This window comes from Jatropha curcas, chromosome 4 (genome assembly GCF_041381405.1).
Source record: "Jatropha curcas cultivar XTBG-Jc1 chromosome 4, XTBG_Jcur_1.0, whole genome shotgun sequence".
Classification (NCBI taxonomy): Eukaryota; Viridiplantae; Streptophyta; class Magnoliopsida; order Malpighiales; family Euphorbiaceae; genus Jatropha; species Jatropha curcas.
Window position 1 is genome coordinate 23,800,530 of NC_143154.1, and position 15,115 is coordinate 23,815,644.

Sequence of the window (15,115 nt, forward strand, 5' to 3'; positions counted from 1 at the left end):
GTTTAAGGAAACTAGTCAAGCTGAACTTTATGTTACAATAAATAATATGCAACCTATAGTAGTTGAAGCTCATGTTCCTCTTGATTCAAGTGAAGTGACTATAATTGAGTGTCCTAATAAAAGGGCCAGAGGTGTGAGTAATGAAGTCAATGAGAATGAAATTCAATCTAAATTTGTTGAGCCTAATGTAGTTGAATCTACTAATGAGCCTACTAATGAAGTTGGGGGAGCTATTTTTAGTGCTAATGGAGTTAGGGGTACTGATTTTGGTAGTAATGGAGTTGGGGATACTGAATTTGCAGCGCATGAGGTTAGGGGTAGTGAAATTGAAGGTAATGATGGTGGGGCTACTGAAATAGGGGGTTGTGATGTTAGGGGTACTGAAATAGGGGGTAATGAGGCTGGGGTACTGATTTTGGATTTTTTGGAATATTTTTTGGTAAATGGCACATGTAACTTCTTTTGTTCTTTTTTTTATATATTTTCTTATACTTCAATGAGGATGTCAATGTCATACAAATAGTGGTATTTAATAGTTGCTCGTACCTACCTATAAATCTCGCCATTATTGATTTACAGGTACTCTTAACAGTTTGATATAGATTACCAATATTAATGCAAAATATAAGTTCTTTTGGCAATTCTTTATTTCAACTAATTGTAACAGTTCATATTAGGCAACCTTGAATATTTGTCATTTCATTGCTCATCCAAAAAGTTACTTCACAATAGTTGCAAAGGCCAACACAACTAAAACTGCAAATCTAACAAAATGCCACAGTCATTCATTACATACCTAACTATCCATTAATATTCATTACAACATCACCCATCCACTGCGTTTACACCCCCATCAGCTACAACTTTTACTTAAATAGCAAACACAACAAAAAAAAAGCACAAAAATACTAAACATGTATATCACATTCAGCTGCTTCATATGCCTTACAACCCCATCCATCCCGTTCAATTTTCCCATAAGTCGCCTATTCTCATCCTTCATGGTGTAGACCTCCCTTTTAACTTCCAAAACATCTCTAACAAGGTTTCTATGAAGCAGAGCTTCAAAATCATTTACCCCTCTTGCTCTCAGATGGGAATCCACAACAATACCCCTAACGCGTACCTCAGAAGCTGCTTCAGTTAGCTTGCACTATCTCAAAAACGAACCGCACTCATTATTCACACAATCGTAATATAACATATTCTTATTCTTGCTAGTCTCTGAGATCCGAATGCTAGCCTTCCTCCCATATTTGCAAATTGTATTGACGAACCTGCCTTCCCAACCACTGTCTCCACCGCTCAAAGAAGTCATCTTCTTCCTTCAAACCCTAGCGTCTCTCTTCTTTACAAGATAGAGTGTAAATTTCAATTATAGGTAAAGCAAGTATATATAGCACGTGCATTTATATTGTTACAAAGTATGTGGAAGATACTTTGGTATTTTTTTTTTATTATCACTCCTCTGACTGGTCTTTTTGCTTTGAACTAATGGCAAAATGGGTAATTTAGGACAGAAGGACTCAACCATATGATGGAAATAAAAGTTAGGGACTACTAAATGCATTTCATGAAACAGAGGGATGGACTGGTTGTATTTCCAATTATACAAAGACGTAATAGTAATTTTACCTAAATGAATTATATTTCTCAAAAAAAATAAAAGATTTTTAATTAAAAATCTTAAAACATCCTTATCTATTACTAATTAAAATATTTTAATTAAAAATTATATATAATTTTTATTGAAAAATAAATAAATCATAATTATTTTATAACTCCCCTCACCTGGACTACAAATAAATCACCGGATTCATGGATATTCTATACAAGATACTACATATTGTGCTAAAAGTATTAAGTCCATAATTTTTTTTTGAAGAAATTAAGTCTATAATTAATAATAAAAAACTTTAATCATATCATTATTATTCTAGAAATGCACAATTTTAAACTTAATATCTTATAGAAGCTGTAAGAGTTTCCTCAAAATATCATTATTTCTAAACTAAATCACTACAAAAAAAAAAAAAGCGTTTTTGCGACCGATGTAAATCGGTCACAATCTTGCGATGATTGTGAGAGTGAATATCTTCCGACCGATTTGCGACCAAATGGCGACAGAATTTGCGACGGATACTAAATCCGTCGCTAATTGTGGTGCTAATAATTTCCGCCAGTTTGGTTTCCATTTTGCGACATGTTTAAGACGAATTTGTGACATATTTTGCTACGGATTTGCGACAATCTAATTGTCCATCGTAAAATTGCGCGCTGCAAATTCAGAGCCAAATTTACTTTTCTGTCTGCGAAGGATTAGAGACTGATTTGCGACTGACCATTTGCGACCGACTGATATGGTCGCAAATCGATTGCAATTTGCGCCACATTAAAATGACATCGCAGAATTAAAAATTGTGACCGATTTTTTAAATAATTTGCGACCGATTGGTCGGTTGCAAAAGTTAGGGCTTTATTACAAGAGCAGCCTCCTTCTTCTTTCTTCTCCTCCCCTGTTTGCAGCACCGTCCTAGCCATTTGCCGCCTCATTATCCGCTCTATTGCAGCACCGGTTGCCGGAGAAGCCCTTCTCCTCTTTGTTCGCAGTCGTCAGATCAGGTACAAGTTGTTCTTTTTTTTTTGGTTTTTTTTTTTTGGAATTTCATTTTTTTGGTTGTTCTTGTAGTTTCATACAAAAAATCAGTTGTTATTTAGTTGTTTTAGTTATTTTAGTTATTATTTTGTTGTAGTTGCATTGTGTGTTATTAAAATAAATGGCAAAAGGAAAAAAGAAAATCTGATATTGTGTAACTAAATAAACATAATTGTGTAACTAAAATAAATGACAAATAAACATAATTGTGTAACGAAAGCAAACCATAATATCAAATGTGAATGGTTTGATCCTACACCAAACGTTGGCATGAAGGTTCATCCTAAGTATAATCTTGTAGATATTAATCAAAGAAGAAAATATACAAAGTATGAACCTTTTGTGTTGGCAATGCAAGTTGCACAGGTGTACTATGTCCCATATCCATCGTTTGAACGAGATCGTTGTGATTGGATGGCAGTGTGTAAAATCTGATGGGAGCGGGTATAAAGCGGAAACAACCCTTATCGAAACCATATGAGGCAAACTAAAAACATTATCGAACAAATCAATAAACTGACCTCTTGAAGCGCAGAATCGCTCACCGGTCTTCTTTTCAGAGATCTTGGAGTCACCCACGATCTTCTGCAGTAATCCCTAACTATCTCTCTTTTGGAACTCTCTGAGTGGCAGAGAATAGAATAACGTGCGTCTCTTTATTCTTAGGGTTTTCCAATCTTATATTAAAAAAAAACATCTCTTCGATAGGAAGATATATTTTTTTTAATATAAAATAAATTAAATAAAAAATTATTTAATTAAAATAAAATCAATTATTTTAAAACTAAATAATTTATCTATTATTTAATACACCCTTAACTTTCCAAATAATTAGGGCACTACAGGGACCGCAGGAATAAAATAAATCAGGCTACTAATTATAATAAGAACCTATGTAGACCAACATATTCTCATTATAATTAATCATGAATTATTCCACTAAAAACTCATGACTGAACTCCTTATTTATTTTACAATTCCACAACATAATAAAATAATGTTCCCCACGTTAAGATTACAGATGCTGTCATTTAAATAACTTACTGACAATTTATTTAAATCACAATATAACTTTAAGATTGTCGCTCAACTTATTTCATGTGTCGGATTCAATATCCACCTGCAGGGTTTACACCATGAAACCTTATAAGCTTACTTAAAGTGCATCATCAATCTCTAAACCGAGACATGGATTCTATCATTAATTAATATTTCACAAACACAAAATATCTTTGCCCAATTCACCGAGAATATTATTCCAATAATGAAACTCACCCTTTAATGAATCAAAGCACAAGACAATCAATGTTTGCTCATATTAAAATAAATCAAGATTAAGAACAATAAACATTATTTCTAATGTTCTAGAGAATATGTTTAACAGTCAGTACTAAACATCCATTCTCTACTTGGTCCAATTAAATACATACAAAATGTACTAATCACAATTATTGTTCATATGCTAATAACATTTATTTAATGCAAATTTCCAATTAAATACAAAGAAATAATTGTCAATAGAAAATCATTCATAGCTATACTATTACATATGCATGGTTAATAGTATATCTCTATCAATCTCCCACTTAGACTCATAACCATGCATCTATAACTTTAACTCCCATTCCTTCTACATGACTGTCAAAAGTCTTTGCTGGTAAGCTTTTTGTAAAAGGATCTGCCAGGTTGTTTTCCGATGCAATCTTTGTCACTATCACATCTCCCCTTTGAACTATGTCTCGTATCAAATGATACTTCCTCTCAATGTGTTTTGCCCTTTTATGGCTTCGTGGCTCCTTCGAGTTTGCAACTGCCCCACTATTATCACAATAAAGTGTAATAGGCAATTGCACTGAAGAAACTACGCCTAGATCCATAAGGAAGTTCCTAAGCCATACAGCTTCCTTTGTAGCTTCAGAAGCTGCCACATATTCAGCTTCCATGGTGGAGTCAGCAACACAAGTTTGCTTAATACTCCTCCAACTTATGGCTCCACCTCCCAAGACAAAAACATTACCAGAGGTTGACTTCCGAGAGTCCTTATCAGTCTGAAAATCCAAATCTGTATACCCAATGGGTACAAGATCGTCCGATTGATAAACTAACATATAATCCCTAGTCCTTTTCAAGTACTTGATTATATGCTTGACTGCAGTCCAGTGTTCTCGCCCAGGATTAGATTGAAATCTGCTAACCATGCCAACAGCAAAACAGATATCAGGTCTGGTACACAACATTGCATACATAAGGCTTCCAACTGCAGAAGCATATGGAACTGCCTTCATGTTCTCTATCTCCTCAGGTGTCTTAGGACATTGGTCCTTAGATAGAGTGATTCCATGTCTAAAGGGAAGAAAACCCTTCTTGGAATCCTGCATGCTGAAACGAGCAAGAATGGTATCAATATAAAGTGCTTGAGATAAGCCAATCATCCTTTTCTTGCGATCTCGCATAAGCTTAATCCCAAGAATATGAGCAGCCTCTCCCAAATCCTTCATATCAAAACGTTGGGATAGCCAATCTTTGACAGAATTCAACATACCTACACAATTCCCTATAAGCAGAATATCATCCACATATAGTACCAGAAAAACAACCTTACTACCATTCCATTTCTTATACACACAAGACTCATCATGACACTGATCAAAGCCAAAACTTTTGATCGCCTGGTCAAAACAAGTATTCCATGACCTAGATGCTTGTTTAAGCCCATAAATGGACCTATTCAATTTGCAAAGCAAATTTTCTTGTCCATTGTTTATGAAACCTTCTGGTTGCTTCATATAGATGCATTCATCAAGACTTCCATTTAGGAAAGCTGTCTTGACATCCATTTGCCAAATCTCATAATCATAATGAGCTGCAATGGATAGAAGAGTTCTAATAGACTTTAGCATGACTACCGGCGAAAAAGTTTCCTCATAATCGATCCCTTCTTTCTGAGTAAACCCTTTCGCAACAAGCCTTGCCTTATAAGTTTGCACTTTACCGTCTATACCCCTCTTTTTCTTATAGATCCACTTACATCCGATGGGTTTAACCCCTTCAGGTGGTTCTACAAGTTCCCAGACTTGATTAGAGTACATGGACTCCATCTCAGATTTCATAGCTACAAGCCACTTATCAGCATCTTTATCTTGTAGTGCTTCATCGTAACAGACAGGTTCAATATTCACTTCTTCAGGGATTCTATCAAAAGCTTCTCCCAAAAGTGTATATCGAACCGGTGGTCGTCTAATTCTCCCACTACGACGAAGTACTACAGGTTCTGCAATCACACCTTCATTTTGCTGTGGCTGTAAAGCCGGCAAGTCCATGACTGGTGGGACTACATCTTGATCATGTTCTGGAACTTCAACATGTCTGTCATCACCAGGAGGCAATGAAATGTTAGAAGCCCCAACATTGTGCTCCTGTATATTTGGATCAACAGCTGCCACTTCAGTTTCTACATAACTCCCACTACTTTCAGGTGGTAGTGAAATGTTAGGTACTGAATATTCAGGCTGATGTTGATTTACTGATCGACTAACATTTCTTCCACTACGACTAGGCAATGGAATGTCAGCTCCAACCATTGATGGTTTAGGTTGTTGTTCTAATGGAAAGGTTCTAGTTGGTATATTTTCTCCTCTCAATTCATACAAGGCTAATTGACTTTTGGGAATATGGTTTTTAATATAGTCTTCCTCAAGATAATGTGCATTGGTGCTAACAATGACCGTTTTATCTTGAGAACTATAAAATAAACCACCTTTCGTTCCTCTAGGATATCCAATAAAGAAGCATAAGTCTGTTTTTGATTCCAACTTATCTGCTTTCCCTTTCAGCACATGGGCTGGACAACCCCACATCCGAACATGTCTTAGACTTGGCTTTCGCCCAGTCCACAGTTCTGTAGGAGTTTTAGGTACTGACTTAGATGGAACCAAATTCAGAATATATGCTGCCGTTTCTATGGCATACCCCCAAAACGAAATGGGCAAATCTGAATAACTCATCATTGATCTAACCATTTCCATAAGCATCCTATTTCTTCTTTCTGCTACACCATTCTGTTGTGGCATACCAGGTGCAGACAACTGTGAAGTAATTCCTTGTTCTGATAAATAAGTAATGAATTCCCTAGAGAGGTATTTGCCACCACGGTCAGACCGTAACGACTTGATATATTTTCCATGTCGTTTCTCCGTTTCTGCCTTGAACTCTTTGAATTTCTCAAAGCATTCAGACTTACAGCGCAACAGGTAAATGTATCCATATCTTGAGTAATCATCTGTGAAAATCACAAAATACTCAAAACCACCCCTAGCTTGGACACTCATTGGACCACACAAATCAGAATGAATTAATTCAAGTACATCATTAGTTCTATTACCCTTTATAGGAAAAGGCCTCTTAGTCATTTTACCTTCTAAACAAGATTCACAGGTTGGTAGTGCCTCCACTTTCAATGAACTCAATGGTCCATCCTTGACCAACCTAGAAATCCTATCTAAATTAATATGACCAAGCCTTAAATGCCACAAATAAGTATGACTAAATTCAATAGGACGTTTTCTTTTCAATGGAACAATGACATCAAAGTTATTAACTTCAGAATTAGGAATTTGCAATTCAGGTGAAACTTTGAGAATAAAAAGATCATCAATCATTGAGCCAGAACATATCATTTGTTTTCTAAATTTAATAACGACAGAATCATCATAAAATTCATTAAAACAAACCGAATATCCATTCTTGCTCAAACTAGAAACTGAAATTAAATTCCTTCTAATTGAAGGTACATATAAAACATCCTTCAAAAACAAAGTTCTATTATTCTCAAAATTCAAAGAAACATTTCCTATAGCTAGAACTGCAACTTCTGTGCCATCTCCCAGAAAAATGCTTACATCTCCTTTATTTAGCTGACGAGTTACCTGAAACCCCTGCAATGAATTGCAGACATGATTAGTGGCTCCAGAATCTACACACCATTGGAGTGTAGTCAACACCGCTAAACAAGTTTCAACTATCAGCATATAAAACAGAGACATACCTTGCTTTTTCTTGGCTAACCAGGTTGGACATTGTGACTTCCAGTGCCCAGGTTGCTTGCAGTGAAAACACTTACCCTTAGGCTTTTTCACAGCAACACTTGCACTAGTAGATGCACCACTTGTTTTAGGCTTAGTCTTGTGAGCATTTTTCTTCTTCTTACCCTTGTTCTGGGCAGAAGAAGAACCTCGCTCAACATTAAGCACAACAGGTGTAGCTCCTTGCTTAATGATAGTCTCAGCAGCCACCAGCTCATTCAACAACTTAGACAGAGTGAAATCCATCTTATTCATGTTATAGTTCAAACGAAACTGCTGAAAACTGGCTGGCAAAGTGTTCAAGATCATTTCTATCTGTGTAGCATTGTCAACCTCAGCACCAAGAACCTCCATGTCATTCAGAAGACTCATCATCTTCAAGACATGAGTTCTAACTGGAGTTCCCTCCTCCATTTTGGAAGTAAGAATCTCCCTCAGTGCATTTTGCCTTGCTGCACTAGTTTGATCTCCAAACATCTCCTTGAGATTTTCGAGCATGTCAAAAGTTGTGTCCATCTTCTGATGCTGATGTTGCAAAACATTTGACACAGAAGCCAAAATGTAACATCGCGCCATCTCATCAGCTTTAACCCATTTCTGGTAAGCTCTGGTGACCTCCTCAGAGGCACCCTCACCGGGTTTTTCAGGACAAACTTCAGTAAGCACAAACTTATACTCCTCAGCAGTAAGCAAAATGTCCAAATTCCTCTTCCAGTCAACATAGTTTGGACCCTCAAGTTTGTTTTGGGTTAAGATGTTTGCAAGGGGACTGAATGATGCCATTTCTATTTCATGCATTAAACAAAATAGCATATCAATAATAAACATTGAATAAATCAAATTGCAAATATACAACTTTGATATCACAATTCAAAAAAAATACACATTCACAACATTCATGAATAGCAACCTCGATGGGAGAATTCAACCAATCACATGTTTTGCATATTATAATTAGATAAGACCGGCACATACTACTCGATGGGAGATAACATGCCTCTTAAATTAACATTAATATGTGAGAAAATATTACATCTAATTCATGTCACTAATTAATTTACTCAGATGGAGAGTTAAATCAATACAGACAAATTAGACTAGCTCAGTAATTATATTAAAACATGACATCTTCCGATGGGGAAGAAATGCAAATAATTACAACTAGAAAGTAATAAAAAACCACTCACAAATTAATTCATATAATTAAAATAAATTAATTATAATCAAAATTGCAAAATAATATATTTTTAAGACAATTTTGCAAATAAAATTAACATTTTTGGTTGAAAATGTTAAAATTTAGTGTTCTGGTCTATTTATGCAAATAAATTAAAACATTCTGGGTTTATCTTGCAAAAACAGAAACATTCTGGGCCATTTCGCAAATTTCAGAACTTGTTTGGACTATTTTGCATAAAACAGAAACTATTGGGCCAAAATTGCAAAAATCGGAAACAGTCTAGGCAATTTTAATAATACCAGAAACAATCAGGGTCACTTTATAATTTAAAAAACTCCAGAGGGCCAAAACGGAATAACTAATACTTTCTGGGTCAAAATATAAAACAATTAAAGTTCAGGGGTTAAAATATAATAAACAGAAGATCCAGGGTCAAAAAATAAAAACTTAAAGATCAGGGGTCAAAATATAAAATTTAACAAATTGAGGGACCAGAAGGGAAATTTGGCAAGCAGCAGCTTCTTCTTCACGAAGAAGCCCTAACCGCCGCCCCTTTTTCCCTTCAACCTGTATTAACGCTGCTGGCCTTTTTTTTTTTCTTGCCCCTCTACTGATCTTCAAAACAAAAATAAAATTTTGTCTTTTCTTGCCCCTCTCCTGTTCATCGAAACAACACCCAAAATATATATATATATATATATATATATATATATATATATATATATATATATGCTTTTTTTTATATATATATTAATTGCCCATTAAAAACTACAGTTTCAAAAAAAATGTGTATCAGGTACTGCACTTTTGTGCTGCTGTCCTTCAAAAACTCTTGAAGCTCTCTTAACCATGTACCAATCAAACAATCAAAACAGATAATAGATACACGATTGAAACATGACAAAATAGCCACCATCATACAGTTTTGTATGGCTCTGATACCAATTGATGGGAGCGGGTATAAAGCGGAAACAACCCTTATCGAAACCATATGAGGCAAACTAAAAACATTATCGAACAAATCAATAAACTGACCTCTTGAAGCGCAGAATCGCTCACCGGTCTTCTTTTCAGAGATCTTGGAGTCACCCACGATCTTCTGCAGTAATCCCTAACTATCTCTCTTTTGGAACTCTCTGAGTGGCAGAGAATAGAATAACGTGCGTCTCTTTATTCTTAGGGTTTTCCAATCTTATATTAAAAAAAAACCTCTCTTCGATAGGAAGATATATATTTTTTAATATAAAATAAATTAAATAAAAAATTATTTAATTAAAATAAAATCAATTATTTTAAAACTAAATAATTTATCTATTATTTAATACACCCTTAACTTTCCAAATAATTAGGGCACTACAGGGACCGCAGGAATAAAATAAATCAGGCTACTAATTATAATAAGAACCTATGTAGACCAACATATTCTCATTATAATTAATCATGAATTATTTCACTAAAAACTCATGACTGAACTCCTTATTTATTTTACAATTCCACAACATAATAAAATAATGTTCCCCACGTTAAGATTACAGATGCTGTCATTTAAATAACTTACTAACAATTTATTTAAATCACAATATAACTTTAAGATTGTCGCTCAACTTATTTCATGTGTCGGATTCAATATCCACCTGCAGGGTTTACACCATGAAACCTTATAAGCTTACTTAAAGTGCATCATCAATCTCTAAACCGAGACATGGATTCTATCATTAATTAATATTTCACAAACACAAAATATCTTTGCCCAATTCACCGAGAATATTATTCCAATAATGAAACTCACCCTTTAATGAATCAAAGCACAAGACAATCAATGTTTGCTCATATTAAAATAAATCAAGATTAAGAACAATAAACATTATTTCTAATGTTCTAGAGAATATGTTTAACAGTCAGTACTAAACATCCATTCTCTACTTGGTCCAATTAAATACATACAAAATGTACTAATCACAATTATTGTTCATATGCTAATAACATTTATTTAATGCAAATTTCCAATTAAATACAAAGAAATAATTGTCAATAGAAAATCATTCATAGCTATACTATTACATATGCATGGTTAATAGTATATCTCTATCAAAATCAAGCCTAGATCAGTTGTTCATGCAGTTGAAACCAAACAATCTGCTTCACTCACAGTATCGGAGCCATTTCAAGAAGTTAAGGTTGATACGCAACCGATGCAAGTTGTTGAAGATTTAATGAATATATTGGATGATGAAAGCGAAACTTATGTTGAAATAGGAGCATCGAATGATGAAGAGGAAGAAGATCAAATCATCATGGGTACCTCAGAAGACGAACATCAAAAAGAGGAAGAAGAAGAAGAGGAGGAGGAAGCAGATGATGATGAAGACACTTAATACTTAGAACAATTTTAATGTTATAAATTGATAGATGTATATCTAATATTATTAATGAAGAATTTTAATGTTATTCACTTTCTTTATACATATTTACCACATGTTCTATAATTCATATAATTGTATGCATACATATGTAGGTTCTATTATCTGTAGTACAGATGGTTAGAGGCAGGGCGTTCGATTCAGACGCGTCCGGCAGTGGTTCGCGTGGAGGTCGTGGCCGAGGACGCATTACACGTGGACGAGGAGGGATTATCTCTCCTTCTTCTTAAGGTACATCTGGGGCTTCATCCTCTACTCAGCCTCCCGTGCCGCCATCACTTCCTTCTATTCCTTCCTCTTCTACCCCACTTCCTAGACCAGTAGAGTCTTCACCAGCTTCACAGTCACCTACTGCACCAGGTAATCATAAATGTCATTATTGTCATTTCAGTTATATATTAATTATTTATCTGTATTTATAGCATTTGCCACTTCTTTTGCAGCTTCATCAGAGCCACGTAACAGGCTCAGTTTGGTAGCGGGATAGTAAGTACTTAATTACTTTTTCCTCTGTACTTAGTTTTCGTCAGATTTTGATGCTTTCGTCTACTTATATTTCACTTGTGTTTTTTTTTCTCAGCATATATCCATCCTCTCAAGCATCAAAGCAAATTATGAGGATAATCAAGCTACACCTCGATAAAGATGGATACACATGAGATGCTGTACCATAAGAGGCGAGAGACTTTTATTGGGAAGAGTTTCAGGTACAATTTGGTTTAAGTTATATCTTCATTTAATGTTTACAATTAATCAAGCTACCTCTTCTTATTGAAATTTTATTTTTCATTTTTGCGGAAGCATTTCGTATGGGAAGAGGCAATTACGGCTATGCTAAAAGTGGCCTGGGAGAAATTATATGCTCTACGATATGCTGACTTCACCTATAGGATGTGAAAAAGCGGTAAGAAGCAGCAGTGCATGTCTCAAGAGATATGAGAGAGCTAGCAAAAGGCTTGGGAGGATCCTGCATTCAAGAGAAAGTGTGAGACATTTGCACAAAACAGGCGCAGTGAGACTGGCGGTGATGGAGCAGGACCTTCTCGACACACAGGCGGATCAATATCTGCTATAGAGACTTCTCGATTATTAGTGAGTTAACTAGTCACAGTTACAAAACTGATGTTTAATGAAATGACACTATATTAATATATCATGCATAAAAATTCATTACAGGCTGAAAAATATGGTCATGAGCCCACACCGATGGAGGTGTTTACATACACTCACACGAAGGGCCACAATGGAAATACGTTTGTCGACAGACGTGCGGTGGGCGTCAATATAAGTAACAATGAAGAATATTTACATTTACCTTCTAGTCGTTGCTTACGTGTACAAAGTTCAACATAATAAAGCGTGCAACTGCATTGATTAATTAATTTATTATTTTCAGGAGAACTATAGTACAGCTCGCGAGCATCTTGTTTCTTCTCAGGCTGAATCCGAATTTGAGTCAAGAATTGATGAGCTAGCACTTTATCTAGAGGTCGTAGGGGGCGAAAAGAAGAGGAAAGTATATGGCATCGGGTCTCAGGCATAACAGTTTTACTGCGGCTCAGCATCTAACGCTTCTGTAGCCAGGTCAGGACCACAGCCCGAGCACAGTGCCGAGGAGTTTACTACATTACGGGCTCGTGTTGATCAGCAGGAGAGACAACTTGCAGAGTTTAAACCGCATGTCATGCAGCTGTCCGGTCAACACGGTGCTGGTACTTCTTCCTCTGATCCTGCGCCTACTATAGATCGAAATGTTTTGACATTTCAGCAGCAGCCACTACCGTCGGATGATCCAAATACTGCAAACGATACCTTGGTCACTCCTGTCGACACTACAACACATCCAGCAGGTACTCCTCCCGGCGATTCGACATTGGATCGTGCAGATGACCAACCTCGTAGATTTGATTTTGGACCTTTTTAGCTTTTGTGGTTTTTTCAAATTTTGTACAGTACATTACATTAACAATTACATTTTTATATTGTTATTGAATTGCGTTGCTGATTTTCATAGGTGCAAAAAATTATGGTTTTATAATAGTATTAAATTTTTTTTTTTTGTAATTGTATATTTGCGACGGATTTGCAACCAAACTGCAATGAAATATATAACCGTTAAATTTAAAATTGTGACAGATCACCAACCAACATTTGCGACCACCTTTCATAATTGCGACAGACAATGTCTGCGACCAATTTGCGACAGCATTTCAAAAGGAAAACATGATCAACTTTTGCGACCGATCGGTATAATTTTGCTACCGAAATATCGGTTGCTAATTTGCGACCGATTCACTAAATCGGTCACAAAATATTTTGCGAGGAGCACTTTTGCAACAGATGGTTATCGATCGCTGATTGTGTTTAACGACCGATTTCTTACATTTTGCGAACGATTTGTCGATCACAAATTGGCGAATTTTTTATAGTGAATACTTCTATAAAGTTTTTAATCTTTAACCCCATATAACTGCATTCAAACAAACAACTCATATTTATCAAAAATAATTCAAAGTCTAATCAAATCCATATCTCATATATGAAATAAATTGCGTCCATATAAGATCTATTAAATATTTTCTAATAATTAAATTTGTGCAGCCCATAAATCTCTATTACGTATTCTATAGTACTAATACATGCCATATAAATACATTATATATATATTCTACGATTTCGATGCAAATCACAATCATTTTCTAGCTTAACTACTCTCTAAAACTTGTGTGTGAGAAAACTCAACACACTAAACTATAAGCTTAGCGGGTATACAAATTTCAAATAAAATTTATAGAAAGCCTAATAGCATGCACAATTTTTATCAAATATAAATCAACAGAGATCCGATTTATTGATAAAGTAAATCAATAAAAGTATGGTACTTAAATTTCCATATTTATTTACCAAGTCCATACATATAGTATCAATTACATTTAAGATCAAATCACCAAAAATCATGTATGTAAGTATAACTTCTTTAACATTCATGTACATAATCATCAATATATATTCCAACATTCTTGTGCAAGCCTTTTCATATGTTTATAAACTCGTGCTAATATTCACTTATATATTTCTGTAATTCACTACGTTAGTAACATCTAGGTAGAAGCAGAAATTCCCCTTATATTATTATGTATCTCGTCATAAAAAAAAGTAAGAACAAGTGTAGCAGATGCACGTAGGCATGGCCACGGTTCCGGAACCGAACCGAAAAGGTCCGGTTCCGGTTCCGGTTTGGAACCGTCCGGTTCCGGTTCCAATCCGGTTACAAAACCGACGGTTCCGATCGGTTTTTCGGCGAATCGCATAATTTTAAATTTTAAATTTTGAAGACCGGTTTAAAAAAAAATTATTTGAACATAAAAAATTAAAAAATGCACCTAAAAAATTAAAAAATACTTCAATTAAATTTATTTTTTTAAAGACTTGAACATAATTATTTTTAAAAAAAAAAATTCAACTGAATTTTTTTTTTTTTAAAGTTTGAACATAATTTAAAAAAAAATGGGCTTGAACTTTTTTTTTTTTAAAAAAAAATTAAGTTGCCTACGTATCCTCTTGGGTTTAGAGGAATCAAAGCCCATGTAGTTCTTACTTACCTTATACCAATTTCACCCTTTTTACCTTAATCGCTATTTGCACCACCGGTTGATGCTCCCGTTGAGGATCCATCGTATAAATCATATAAATCTTCATTTTCTTTTAGATTTTCTTGGGCTCTTAGTTCGGCCTTGGTCCAATCATCCAAGCATGATTGTGCTTCTAATGAATCGGG